This window comes from Scyliorhinus torazame, chromosome 8 (genome assembly GCF_047496885.1).
Source record: "Scyliorhinus torazame isolate Kashiwa2021f chromosome 8, sScyTor2.1, whole genome shotgun sequence".
Classification (NCBI taxonomy): domain Eukaryota; kingdom Metazoa; phylum Chordata; class Chondrichthyes; order Carcharhiniformes; family Scyliorhinidae; genus Scyliorhinus; species Scyliorhinus torazame.
Genome location: NC_092714.1, coordinates 16718658 through 16733425, shown reverse-complemented (window position 1 = coordinate 16733425; position 14768 = coordinate 16718658). Strand labels below are relative to the sequence as shown.

Genomic DNA, 14768 nt, shown 5'->3' with positions numbered 1-14768 from the left:
TACTTACTAAAAAACTCTCTTTTCCTTTTTATCGTATCCAGAATGTCTATGGTCATTGTCATGATATCCATATTAACATATCATGGTGCAATCACACACACACTGATGGACAGGCAGTTGGACCAACCAACACACACACAACATCACAGCCAATCACCAGTGAGAGCACACGCACTATAAAACAGGGAACACCACAGTTCCCGTTCATTCTACCAGGAGATAGCTCAGAGCACAGAGCTCACAGCGTGCCACTCAGACATCGACCATGTGCTGAGTGCCTCTCTAAGATAGTGATAGGGCTGGGTCCACAGGTTAGCTGGTGAAGTACGAACCACAGCCAGAAGTTAACAGTTATTGTTGTACAGAATAATAAAACAGAGTTGTACCATCTGCAACCGTGTTGGTTCATTTGTGTATCGGAACACCCAACATGACAGTCATCATCTGGACTTATTACTCCTTTCTAACACCCTAGAGGGAACATGTTGGGCCTGTAGCCTCCCCATTTCCTTTTTCAATGCCCTCCACTGTTCTTCTGTATATTTTCCCACAAGTAACTCCATCATACCTACCTTGGCCAGATCCTGCCTGATTTTGCTAATATTCACACTCCTCCTATCCAAAACCTTTTTTACAACTTGCCTATTTCTTTGTCCACAACAAACGTGAATTATACCATATTGCGCTCCCCACCAACACATCAACCACCTGTCCGGCTTCATTCCCCAGAATTAGGTCCAGCACTGCACAGTCCCTTGTTGGACACTCTACACATTGAGCTAAAAATTTCTCCTCTATACATTTGAAGAACTCCACTCCATCTAAGCCCTTAGCACAATTAATTAATGTTGTGAAAGTTGAAATCACCTAATATAATTATCTCGTTATTATTTTTACACACCTCTGCGAATTGCACACACATTTGCTCCTCAATTTCCTGCTGACTATCCGGGGGTCTGTAATAAACACCGAGCAATGTGACTGTCCTTTTTTTATTCCTGAGCTCGATCCACAAAGCTTCATTTGCAGTGTTGCCGTGATCTCAGCTCACGGTGTGATGTCTACATTCCAGGCAGTGGCGTTCCATTGGTAGGCGGGTTCTCTTGTGTCATTTAGCAACCGATATTTACTGGTGGACCAATACATCTCATCGGGTTTGATCAATTTTCCGTTAAATTAGACCTCATCCACGAAGAAACAGCATTTCCAGCGTTAAGAAGGAAAAGTTTCCTTTTAGTACATTAATTCTAACTTTATTTTTGATTGGCTTAACGACTTCACAAAGCGCACAAGTCTTTAAGCTGATTCTCCTGATGAGCTAATGCAGGAGCTGGAAAGAGCATTACACTAATCAGCTTACTGCCTCTGGCTGCTTACTTTAAAAAAAAATTAATCTCATTGCAAGAGCACTCAACAATAAGAGATTGTCATATTATATATGCTATTTCTGGTATTTTAATCTTCCAAAGCACTTGGTGTCTCACAGTCTTACTCTCACAAGTATTATCGACTATCTTAAGCACATAAAGGTGGTAAGCCTTGGAGAATAAGGGTTCTACTCATTTCTCTACTCCGATGGGCAGGATTCTCCGGCCACGTACGCCCGGCAACTGGAGAATCCCGCTCGAGGTCAATGGATTTTTCAATTGTCGCCGTTTCGCCCGTGGCATTCTTGAGGCGGGCGGGGCGGAAGAATCCAGCCCTTCCTTTCTAGTCTGCTTTTGCTTCCTCTTCCTTGGCTGGTGGGATGACAGCGCTGATACAAAATTCTGGGACATTTTTGCAAGAGGCTCTCACCTTATACGATGCTAACGCTGTAACGGAAGTTCCGAGTCGGCCCTTGAGCTGATCAGAGCGATGTCTCCCTCCCTTCATGAGTTTGGTCTGGAACTGGATCAATCCCTCACTTCATATTTACGCCACAACTTCAGCATCAATGCACAACATAACCACAAACAGAAGATCATCAGTCAGCAGGGGATTCAGGATTCACTCGGAAAGGGTTTAGAATATGGAACTGGCTGCCACATGGTGCATTGATGACATTAAAGGGAAGTTGGGTGTGTACTTGAGTGAGACAGAAAGAGCAGGTTATGCTGGTAGGGTAAATAAAGTGGTAAGGAAGAGATTCAATTGGAGCGTAAACATGGGCAATGCCCCATTGGCGGAACAACCTCTTTCAGTGCTGTAAACATTCTATTTAACAATTGCCACAACAATAGTGCAAATACATCCTGATTTGTGACCACCCACATCTCTCCAGATTGTTTATTTATGTATTGGGAAACCTTCGTGACGATCCAACATGGTTCACTAAGGGGTTCTGAAATATTAGCAAAGGTTATGCTAACAGAATTGAATGAAATTTCTTTGTGTGGTGTTTAAACAAGTGGTCAATCCAAATAGTAAAAATAATGCCTAGCTAGCAGAACTTCGTTATGTATAGGGATCGTACAGGGAAATACACCCCTCAGCCTAACTGGTCTAAGTCAGTGTTTATGCTCCACACTCATCCTATCAGCATGCTCTCCATGTATTTATCCAGCTTTCTTTTAAATATATCTATGGAATAGGGGTGAGGCGACTGAATGGTAATCTCACTGGACTAGTAATCCAAAAACCCTGGTTAATATCTTTGGGGTAAGTGTTCAAATCCCGCCATGGCAGCTGGTCGAAGTGAAAAGCTATTACGCCCATGAAACCAGAATCCATTGTTGTAAGAACCCATCTGGTTCACTAATGTCCTTTAGGAAAGGAGGTCTGCCATCCTTACCCGGTCTGGCTTCCATATGACTCCAGTCCCAGATGTGGTTAACTCCTAAGCCCTCTGAAATGGCCCGAGCAAGCCATTCAATTCAAGGGCAACAAAAGGTGGGCAACAAATGCTGGCCTTGCCAATGATGCCCACACCGCTGAAATAGCCTTTATTTCCTCACACAAAAGTTTCACATTTTTGACACTTTCTTGGTAAAGAAATTTCTCCTCGATTCCTTGATGGATTTACTCATGGCTACACAATCTCTGCATCTACCCCATCATTTCATGATTTTAAATATCATAATTAGGTCACCCCCTCAGATTTGTTTTATGCAGAGCAAGTTGGCTCACATTAACACTGCAATGAAGTTACTGAGATACCCCCCTAGTCGCCACATTCCGGCGTCTGTTCGGGGACACAATCATTGGCAATCATTTTTGTTCTTTTCTCCAGTACGTATGTATCCTTTTTGTAATATGAATACATCCTGCCTGCAGCACTGTTTCAACCCATAAGTTAGAAGATGAAGCAAATGAGAAAGTAGATGATGGATTTTCAAGATCTTTGAGGAAAGAAAGGTCCCGTGAAGGAGGATTTCTATAGTTTTGAGATAGTGGGAAAGAATAGGTTAGAGCAGGGATTGTAATGTGGTGACTCTTGACTTCAGCAGTGAGGACACGATGAAGGAAGCACATTGGAGATTAATTCAGACAAGAGAGGAAAGTCCTGAGGTGAAGCCAGCATGCAAGTATTAACAAGTGAAAGCAGAACAGTCAAAATGCTACACTTTTTAATTGAGCCAGCTCGAAATTAAAATGCAGCCTAAAATATAGGCTACTTACCCAGCAGGGTGCGAGCTGGGAGCTGAGGTATTGTACTGAGAGTGAAAGCCAGCAAAGATTTTGAATAGTGAATTTGTCTTAGGAAAAAGCCATCAAACTGTGCCGCAGAATGACAGAGCCATTTCCTTCAGCTTTTGCTTTGCAAGCTTGCTGTTTAAAAAAAAGCTCATCTTCTTTGTCGGGATTGGAAAGATGTTTGACTTTCAATAAGACTGCTTATTATCCACGCTATCTTCAAAGAAATAGACCTCCGAGAGGGACAACCCTATTCACTGGGTCATCTCACAATCCTGTAAGTATTATAAAAGACGGAGTTAAGCGTACATAAAATTGTTCTATTCAAGAACTTATTTTTGTCTGGTTTTCAAGATGAGGGATTCAGCACAGGGGAAAAGCAATGTGCACCCACTGTCAGCACCAGCGAGAGTGCAGAATCATTACGGGGTGAAGCATCTTTTCACTGCCTTCATCAAGCACCTTCTGGTCAGTTGCATAGTAGATTTGATGCAAAATTAAACATCTTGCAATAATTGGATTTCTAAGAATGAAGAAGTGAAAAGCTTCAATTCTCACCATGCTACACAACACACCAAACAACAGAGATGCAGTTCAATATAATAATTTAATAATAATCTTTATTGTCACAAGAAGGCTCACATTAACACTGCAATGAAGTTACTGTGAAAAGCCCCTAGTCACCACACTCCGGCGCCTGTTCGGGTACACAGAGGAAGAATTCAAAATGTCCAAATTATCTAAAGCACATCTTTCGGGACTTGTGGGAGGAAACCGGAGCACCCGGAGGAAACCCACGCAGACACGGGGAGAATGTGCAGACTCCGCACAGACAGTGACCCAAGCCGGGAATCGAACCTGGGACCCTGCAGTTGTGAAGCAACAGTGCTACCCACTGTGCTACCATTCTGCTCAATATTAAGATTGAGAAGAATTGAGGAATCCTTTTGGCACAAAAGAAACAATTTGCATTCTTAAACCGTGTTCAATGTTTTGATTGTTTATGGGGGTTCAGGAAGAATTAACATTGCAAGACAGCAGAAAGGCTGAAAGTGTGTGGCTGCACAAAGCACATTGCCATCTCTCCAGGACTGACCTGGATTCTCCAGGGTTTGAGGATTAATTCCAGGATACCACTACAAGCCTTTACATATCATAGCAGCCCAAGTGATATAAGGGAGGCAGTGGCATAATGGTATTGTCGCTGGGCTAGTAACCCAGACACCCAGGGTAATGCTCTCGGGACACGGCTTTGAATCCTGCCATGGCAGATGGTGAAATTAGAATTCAATAAAAACCTGGAACTAAATGTCTAATGATGACCATGAAACCCTTCTTGCAGAAACCCATCTGGTTTGCTAATGTCCATTAAGAAGGAAATATGTTGTCCTTACCTGGTCTGTCCAACATGTGACTCCAGACCCACAGCAATGTGGTTGACTCTTAAAAATCTCAGTTCGATTGGCAATTAGGGACAGGAAATAAATGCGGGCCTTGCCTGCAATGCCCAGGTGCCATGAAATAATTTTTTGAAAGTCATTTTGCAGGTGTGTAATCAGGCAACATTTGACATTGAACTGCAAAATTAGATATTTGGACAAAGGGGTAGGTTGATCTTAAAGAAGGAGGAAGTGAGGTGGACAGGAGGAAGTGTTTAGGGAGGGAAGCTTAAGGCAAAGATGAAGGCATCACTCTCAATAGTGTCATAAAAAAAATTGAAATGAAAATGAAAATCGCTTATTGTTACTGTGAAAAACCCCTAGTAGCCACATTCCGGCACCTGTTCGGGGAGGCTGGTACAGAAATTGAACCGTGCTGCTGGTCTGCCTTGGGCTGCTTTAAAAGCCAGCTATTTAGCCCAGTGTGCTAAACCAGCCCCTGAGGATACAGATGGGGCGGAATTTGCCGTCTTACCGCACCCATTTTCTGGTGCGCCGCAAACCCTCCGGCAGTGGGATACTCCGTCCCGGCAGCCAGCCAATGGGGTTTCCCATTGTGGGCACCCCCGCGCTGTCGGAAAATCCGCGGGCGTGAGTGTGCTGCCGACGAAGCGGAGGATCCCGCCGATGGAGAATCCAACCCAGGAAGTCAGAATTGGAAGAATGCAAGAGTTACCGGATGTGGAAGCGATAGAGTGAGGTAAACGGCAAAGGGGAGTTGGAGGAGTTCATAAAAAAGATATTTATTCAGCATAACAGCAGTATTTACACAAGACCCGGTTACGTATCTCAGGATCCTCGCTCCTTTCTGCCAGCTGCTACAGCAGCTCACCGGTTATACTAATGCTGGTTAACTCATAATTCAATCAGAACTAGGGAACAACCATCCCCAGCTGGAGGAATCCCATGCAGGGTTAGAACAGAGAGGCAGTAGACTTTCTAACGGTAGGAAGAGGTGAGGTACAAAGAGAATTGAGCACAAGGGTGAGAATTCCCAAATTGATGCACTGCTAAGCTGGAGCAAGCTGGCACAGAGGTGTTGCAAGTGTTTCTCAGTGTGTTTTAATTCACCATTAACAACAGCGCAAGACTGATGTACTTTTCTCGAGGCTAGAGCAAATTTACATTTGTGATATCCCAGGTCTGATTACCATATTACAAAAAAAAAAAATAGAGGTGCTGGAGAAAGTGGGAAATGGATGGACGAGAATGATACCAGAATTGAGAGGTTATACTTTTTAGGAATGGGTGACGATGCTGGGAAAAGAGAATGCTGAGGGGCGACTTCGTAAAGATCTTTCTGAAGTGATTTAATGGGATGAATGTAAAGAAATAGTTCCTCTTATGGACAAGTCCAAAACTAGAGTCATAAATATAAGACAGTTACTAATAAATCCAAGAGGGAATTCAGGACAAATTTCACTATTCAAGGTCCACGCTGCTGCCGCAGGAGTAGTTGAGGTGAATATTTTAGATGTGTTTAAAAGGAAAGGTGGATAAATACATAATGGAGAAAGGAATAGAAGAGCATGCTGATTAAGTTGGATGAAGTAGGATGGGGGGAAGATGATGTGGAGTATGCATACGTATTACAAAATGTATAAAATTGCGACGGGGATGGACAGGCTAAATGTTTTCTCGTGCTGTGGGGGGGACGGTATAGAACAGGGAGTCACTATCTCAGGATATGGGGTAGGCCATCTGGGACTGAGCTGAGGAGAAACCTCTTCACTGGATTCTGAACCTGTGGAATTACCTACCACAGAAGGCTCACTGAATATGTTTAAGAAGGAATTAGATAGATTTCTAGACTCGAAAGGTGTCAAGGGCTGTGGGGAGAGCATGGGAGTGTGATGTTGAGATGCCAGTACAAAACTGCTCTCCAGACCCAGGTTATGTGTTCCTTTGCATCACAGTGTGGGTGGTGCTGTACCAAGTCCCATGTTAACCCTTCCTACGGGCCACACATGCACAGTTCCCAACTCGGCCACAAGCATTTTGGCTAAGGGATTTTTAACCTGTATTGGACAATTTTAGGATTAAAGGCCTGGGGTTAGAGTGTGTTTGACTGCAGTGGTCATGTTTTCTGGGAAGAATTCTGTTTTGCAGGACCAGGGTGCTTTTAGCAGCCAGAAGGCATGGTAGCACAAGTGGCTAGCACTGTGGCTTCACAGCGCCAGGGTCCCCAGGTTCGATTACCCGCTGGGTCACTGTCTGTGCGGAGTCTGCACGTTCTCCCCGTGTCTGCATTGGTTTCCTGCGGGTGCTCCGGTTTCCTCCCACAGTCCAAAGATGTGCAGGTCAGGTTGGCCATGATAAATTGCCCATAGTGACCAAAAATGTTAGGAGGGGTTATTGGGTTAGGGGGATAGGGTCCAAGTGAGGGCTTAAGTGGGTTGGTGCAGACTCGATGGGCTGAATGGCCTCCTTCTGCATTGTATGTTCTAAAGAAAGGTGAAATTGACAAAGGAATGGGCGGCATGGTAGTACAGTGATTAGCTTGTTGCTTCACAGCTCCAGGGTCCCAGGTTTGATTCCCGGCTTGGGTCACTATCTGTGTGGAGTCTACAGGTGCTCCCCATGTCTGCGTGGGTTTACTCCGGGTGCTCTGGTTTCCTCCCACAGTCCAAATATGTGCAGGTTAGGTGGATTGGCCGTGATAAATTGCCCCTAGTGTCCACAAAAGGTTAGGTGGGGTAACTGGATTATGGGGATAGGGTGGAAGTGTGGGCTTAGTTAGGGTGCTCTCCCCAAGGACCGGTGCAGACTTGATGAGCCAAATGGTCTCCTTCTGCATTGTAAATTCTATGATTCTATGATAGAAGGTCACCCACGGTCATGTTGAATAGCAGAGCAGGCTAGAAGGGTGAAAGATCAACTCCTATTTTCTATGGTTCTATGTTTTCAAATAGCTCAGTGGACCAGTTGGCATGTCTCTGTGTTGTAACTTCTAGGCAATCCTAGTGGCATCTGCAGGCAGATCAATGAGATATGTCCAAACTATTGTATGTATTTGCATGCATTCGATACAGATTTTGAGTCTTCTGTAGTTTACCAGTAATTGTTTATTAGCTATGAGTGACTGTGTACATATATACAGTATAAGGGTTCTGCTAGGAGCTGTCTACATGTTTGCCACCACACACAACTCTGTCCAGTACAAAACTGCTCTTCAGACCCAGGTCATGTGTTCCCTTGCATCACAGTGTAGGTGGTGCTGTACCCAGCCCCATGTTAACACTCACTATGGCAGACCCTTATACTACACAAACAACAGTGCAAAAATAATTTGGTGATTTTGACTGTCACAAGATAGGTTGAAGTAAAGCTAGTGCACCCAGTTAAAGTAGAGAAAATGTTTTAGAATGGAGCTAGGACAGCTTCCTAGATCAGTACATTTTTAATTGGTGGGATAAATAACTGGAGTGAGAGTACAAGAGAAATTAGGAAATAGTGATAGCAATATGTGGTGACTTGTGGTGATTGACCTTTTAAGGGAAACACAGCAGTGTAAGGGTCATCTGGCTTGGGGGACCAATTGGGACTCAGAGCGGTTAATCAACCCAGGGAGTGGAGCCTCTCTTAGGCAAGAGCCATGTAGGGAGATAGATGCAGCCATGCGGCTGTTGTTCAGTTCTTCTTGTTAATAAATCCTTTTGTATTTCTAATGAAATCTGTGAAAATGCAGCATTATATCCGGTGATGAGGATAAAATTACCATGACACTGCAACACCTGTGAGCATCCTGTTTTAATCAAAGTCTGAAAAAAAAAAGTACTCACCAGAATGCCTCTGGGTGAATCGACCCATTTGAGATACTGAGATATAGCCAGATCCGGAGTCATGTAGAATCAGAAAATATGAACAGTTCTAAGATGCATGGGCAACAGAGAGACCATGGCAAGATCCCTGGGTCAAAATCCACAAGAAAAGTGAGCGAAATGCAGAATCGTACTTCCACTTACATTGTAGACCAGGAGGTGGTCCAGGGGGCTCCATGCATTGGGAAGGCTGACAGACAGATGCGAAGCAAACCTGAATTGACCGGTACAGTCAAAAGTTTAGAAAGAAATGCACAGAAAAAAAAACAAGAGAAAATAACCTTGCTAGGCAAGAGCTGTGGCTTTAAGTTTAAAAAAAAATGGAACTTAAGTTTAAAAAAAAGATTGCTGCAAAGTATCTATTAAGAAAAGAGAACACAGAAAGCAGTGTTTTAAGTTTAAAAAAAGCCCCAAATGAGCTGCTGTGAGGCGCCCCGAAGCACGGGAAAATCAAGGAACTGAATTTGTCAAGCTCCTGATGTGTACTATGTGAGCCGACAGGAGTCCATGGCAGCAATCACTGCGCTGATGGGCTTCAAGTAAGCAGATAAATTTGTATCCTTTTAAACAAAAAAGAAAGTCACAAGTTTTTTAGAAAAATAAAGGCGCCCACAGGACCATGATATCACCAGGTCCACAATTACGAGTGAAATAGACAAAATACTGGCACCTTCAGAGAAAAAGAAAACGGACTCTAGAACCAGCCAAAAGAAGAAACAAACTCCAGAGATCATGAAAATGACCTTCCCTCAGAAAAAAGTCGCAGCTTTAAAAGTTCAAAAAAGAGCAGCCAGGTTTCCGCCAAAACTCCAAAAGCGCAGAAAAACACAGAGAGAAAAACAGAAGTTGCTGTGACCGGAATGAAAAAAAAAGATGATAGACATAAACCCCCAGAAGCTCTGTCTGGACCATTAAGCTGTCAATCACAGGCGAGTGAAAGGTACTGCTCTGTAAAATTGAATGGATGCTTAGCATTTCAAAGGATATCAGGGGATTTCAAACCTTATCAAGTATTGAGGGATTTCTATGAAAGCTCCACAACTTCAAAAAGCTGCAGTTTCAATGGCATGGGGCTAGGAGAGCAGATGTTAGGAAAGGGAAAGTGTTCCTGCGTTGATTCTTCACTGAAATGCCTGGACTCCTCATCAGCAATCAGGCGGAGCAGGTTAGGGTGAGGAGGCCACTTCAGCATTTACAAACCTGTCCAGAATCATACGGTCGAACCCATGTCAAGAGTGATGCTCAGGTTTCCCAGGGCTGGAAGGGGCAGTTGAAACATGGGACCCCACCCTAGGGGAGGGTCCCAGGGTCAAGCCCTCACCTATAGCCCAAGCCCCAGCAACACCCAGGATCATTGGGAAACCCCACACAGCCACTTGGCAGAAGCAGAGGGGTACATTAGCAGTAGGATAACCCCCTTGGCCATCCTCGGGGTTCATCACACTAGGCTATGGTGGCATTGCCAGTGTGTCGGTGCCATGGTGCCAGGAGACAATGCACCATTGGCAATGCCAAGGGGCAGGGACTGAAGGGTGGTAGCTGAAAGAAGGGGACTGAAGGAGTCAGGTCACCCACATGTCTGTGTGGTGTGGGTCAGCGGTACCTGTTATTCCTGTGGTGGGGGGAGGATTCCCCTCCTTGATGAGGGCTTGGGGGTGCTTCCCTTGTCAGAGGGAGGGGGGTTGGCATTTGTACTATGCGAGGGGAGGGGCCTGCCGCTGGATTTTGGGTTCGAGGCGCCCTTTCCGATTGGAGGCCTGAGCTCCGGAGAGTGTTGGGAATCCATCGCATTTTCTGCGTTGCATATATTCTCATGCCCAATGACTGTGACTCGGACATGGGCGCCCCTCCTCGCACCAATGGGGACCAGACCTGAGTCTCCGCTGTTGGGGGCACTTCAACTCTGGAACGGAGAATCTCAGCCTTTGTAGCAGTACAAGATTGCCGAAAGGATCACACTAATGGAAAAGCACAAAGAACCAACATGAATACATGGTCGACGAAAACAATGCTGAATTAAAATGCTGGAAAGAGGAGAAACTTTATCACATGCCCTAAGTACCAGAAACAGAGTACCACGACTGCCCCTTCACAGGCAACAGACTGAGATTGTGAAAGAACTGTCAAGATTTTGTTGCACTGTGATGATATGTGCCTGCACACATTATAATATAAGATGCTTAGTACAACAAGAGTTACCATGCGACTGTAGAGTGATTTATGTAGTCACAGAGAACAGTCCAGAACTGAACTCAATAAGTAGCACGTGTGTATGGAACAATGGACCATCCTTGCAACCGTACATAGTTAAGACCATCAATAAAAGTGTTTATGTTTAAACACACAAAACTCAAGGTCTTATCAATGAACCATCACCACTGCAGCAATAACAAAAACATATTAAGCTCATAAGGTGACACGGTGCCAAATATGAAACTTCTGTAGTGGAATAGGTTAGATCCCTGGAATTATTGGGTGAGGTCCTCCGTTTGGGAGACTAAGTTCTCCCGCCGAAGCTGAATCTCAACTCATTTACGCTATTGCAAGGAATTCCCGAGCTGGTCAGCCCCCCCACCCCCGCCCCCCTCACTCCCCGCATCACAATTCAGCCCTCCACCCCCGGCTTATCTGGGACCCCTCCTTTCCCCCAAGTATTGATGGGGAAATCAATGAGGTAGTTCGTCCTCAACGAGATTCACAGGGAGAATAATTGGTCCAAACCCATACGTTGTGGGGGTTATAATGCACAACATGAAATAAAAAATGGGAAAAAGGCAATTAAGAGTCATAAGATAAGGAGGCTAGACTGGAAGAGAATGAAAGCTCATTGTAATACGGAAGGTTCTGTTCAAAATAAAGCAGGTAGAAAGTCAGCAAACACATCAATGGAGCAGCCCGAGGCCTGCCTCCGAGGGGGTTGGAGCACACAATAAGAATATTTCCATCTAGTGATATGGCTTTCATCTAAATATAGAGTTCAGTGGATAAACCATGAAACTAAAATTCAACTGAAACTTAAAATCAATAAAAAGTACAACATAGGAGCTGAATACCTTTGGGGAGGAAATGGGATGGAGACTATTTTTATCGATTCTCTATCTTTTCCGTGTTGCTCGAAGATTCCTGAGATTTACTCAGAGAGACAGATCTGCAATAGATACTAATCCAGGGCAACTAGACATGATGCTTCAGTCTTTTTCAGTACAGTAGAAAGGCATGGGTGCCCGAAGGAGTGAATGATTGGAGGCATTCAAGTCTGGGGATACATTTATGACACCCCTTCTCCTGCAACATCCTGCCCCCTCTCCCTGATGGCTCTATTTCCTCCTGCAAGGCTCTGCCAGGGAGGGTTGGGCGAGGGGGTGGGTGATGAGGTGAGGGTGGAGGTGATAAAATGTTACCATTATCTGCAATCAATTGACCCACCAAATTCATGCAGACCGAGGCACTGATTAGTGTATTCAAAGAACAAAGAACTAAGAAAAGTACAGCACAGGAACAGGCCCTTCAGCCCTCCAAGCCCGTGCCGACCATGCTGCCCGACTAAACTACAATCTTCTACACTTCCTGGGTCCGTATCCCTCTATTCCCATCCTATTCATGTATTTGTTAGGATGCCCCTTAAATGTCACTATCGTCCCTGCTTCCACCACCTCCTCCGGTAGCGGGTTCCAGGCACCCACTACCCTCTGTGTAAAAAAACTTGCCTCGTACATCTACTCTATACCTTGCCTCTCGCACCTTAAACCTATGACCCCTAGGAATTGGCCTCTCTACCCTGGGGAAAAACCTGTGACTATCCACTCTGTCTATGCCCCTCATGATTTTGTAGACCTCTATCAGGTCGCCCCTCAACCTCCGTCGTTCCAGTGAGAAAAAAACGAGTTTATTCAATCGCTCCTCATAGCTAATGCCCTCCATACCAGGCAACATTCTGGTAAATCTCTTCTGCACCCTCTCTAAAGCCCCCCCCCCCATCCTTCTGGTAGTGTGGTGACCAGAATTGAACACTATACTCCAAGTGTGGCCTAACTAAGGTTCGATACAGCTGCAACATGACTTGCCAATTCTTATACTCAGTGCCCCAGCCAATGAAGACAACCATACCGTATGCCTTCTTGACTATCTTCTCCACCTGTGTTGCCATTTTCAGTGACCTGTGGACCTGTACACCTAGATCTCTCTGACTTTCAATACTCTTGAGGGTTCCACCATTCACTCTATATTCCCTACCTGCATTAGACCTTCCAAAATGCATGACCTCACATTTTCCCGGATTAAACTCCATCTGCCATCTCTCCGCCCAAGTCTCCAAACGATCTAAATCCTGCTGTATCCTCTTGACAGTCCTCATCGCTATCCACAATTCCACCAACCTTTGTGTCGTCTGCAAACTTACTAATCAGACCAGTTACATTTTCCTCCAAATCATTTATATTTACTACGAACAGCAAAGGTCCCAGCACTGATCCCTATGGAACACCACTAGTCACAGCCCTCCAATTAGAAAAGCACCCTTCCATTGCTACTCTCTGCCTTCTATGACCTAGCCAGTTCTGCATCCATCTTGCCAGCTCACCCCTGATCCCGTGTGACTTCATCTTTTGTACCAGTCTACCATGAGGGATCTTGTCAAAGACCTTACTGAAGTCCATATAGACAACATCCACTGCCCTACCTGCATCAATCATCTTTGTGATCTCTTCGAAAAACTCTATCAAGTTAGTGAGACACGACCTCCCCTTCACAAAACCATGCTGCCTCTCACTAATACGCCCATTTTCTTCCAAATGGGAGTAGATCCTGTCTCAAAGAATTCTCTCCAGTAATTTCCCTACCACTGACGTAAGGCTCACCGGCCTGTAGTTCCCTGGATTATCCTTACCACCCTTCTTAAACAAAGAAGCAACATTGGCTATTCTCCAGTCCTCCAGGACATCACCTGAAGACAGTGAGGGTCCAAAGATTTCTGTCAAGGCATCAGCAATTTCCTCTCTAGTCTCCTTCAGTATTCTGGGGTAGATCCCATCAGGCACTGGGGACTTATCTACCTTAATATTTTTCAAGGTTCCCAATACCTCACCTTTTTGGATCTCAATGTGACCCAGGCCACCTAGACATCCTTCGCCAGACTCAACATTCACCAATTCCTTCTCTTTGGTCAATACTGATGCAAAGTATTCATTTAGTACCTAGCCCATTTCCCCTGGCTCCACACATAGATTCCTTTGCCTATCCTTCAGTGGGCCAACCCTTTCCCTGGCTACCCTCTTGCTTTTTATGTACGTGTAAAATGCCTTGGGATTTTCCTTAACCCTATTTGCCAATGACTTTTCGTGACCCTTTCTAGCCCTCCTGACTCTTTGCTTAAGTTCCTTATTACTTTCCTTATATTCCACACAGGCTTCGTCTGTTCCCAGCCTTCTAGCCCTGACAAATGCCTCCGTTTTCTTTTTGACGAGGCCTACAATATCTCTTGTTATCCAAGGTTCCCGAAATTTGCTGTTTTTATCCTTCTTCCTCACAGGAACATGCCGGTCCTGAATTTCTTTCAACTGACACTTGAAAGCCTCCCACATGTCAGATGTTGATTTCCCCTCAAACATCCGCCCCCAATCTAGGTTCTTCAGTTCCCGCCTAATCTTGTTATAATTAGCCTTCCCCCAATTTAGCACATTCACCCGAGGACCACTCTTATCCTTGTCCATCAGCACTTTAAAACTTACTGAATTGTGGTCACCATTCCCAAAATGCTCCCCTACTGAAACTTCTACCACCTGGCCGGGCTCATTCCCCAATACCAGCTCCAGTACAGCCCCTTCCCTAGTTGGACTGTCTACATATTGTTTTAAGAAGCTCTCCTTACAAACTCAACCCCGTCTAAGTCCCGAGC

General features: G+C 44.9%; 1 protein-coding gene across 4 annotated transcripts in view; it reads left to right on the top strand.

Annotated features, from left to right (window-relative positions):
- LOC140427663 (neural cell adhesion molecule 2-like) overlaps positions 1-14768 on the top strand; it is an 896208-nt gene that overhangs the window by 500783 nt on the left and 380657 nt on the right. The window lies entirely within an intron of this gene.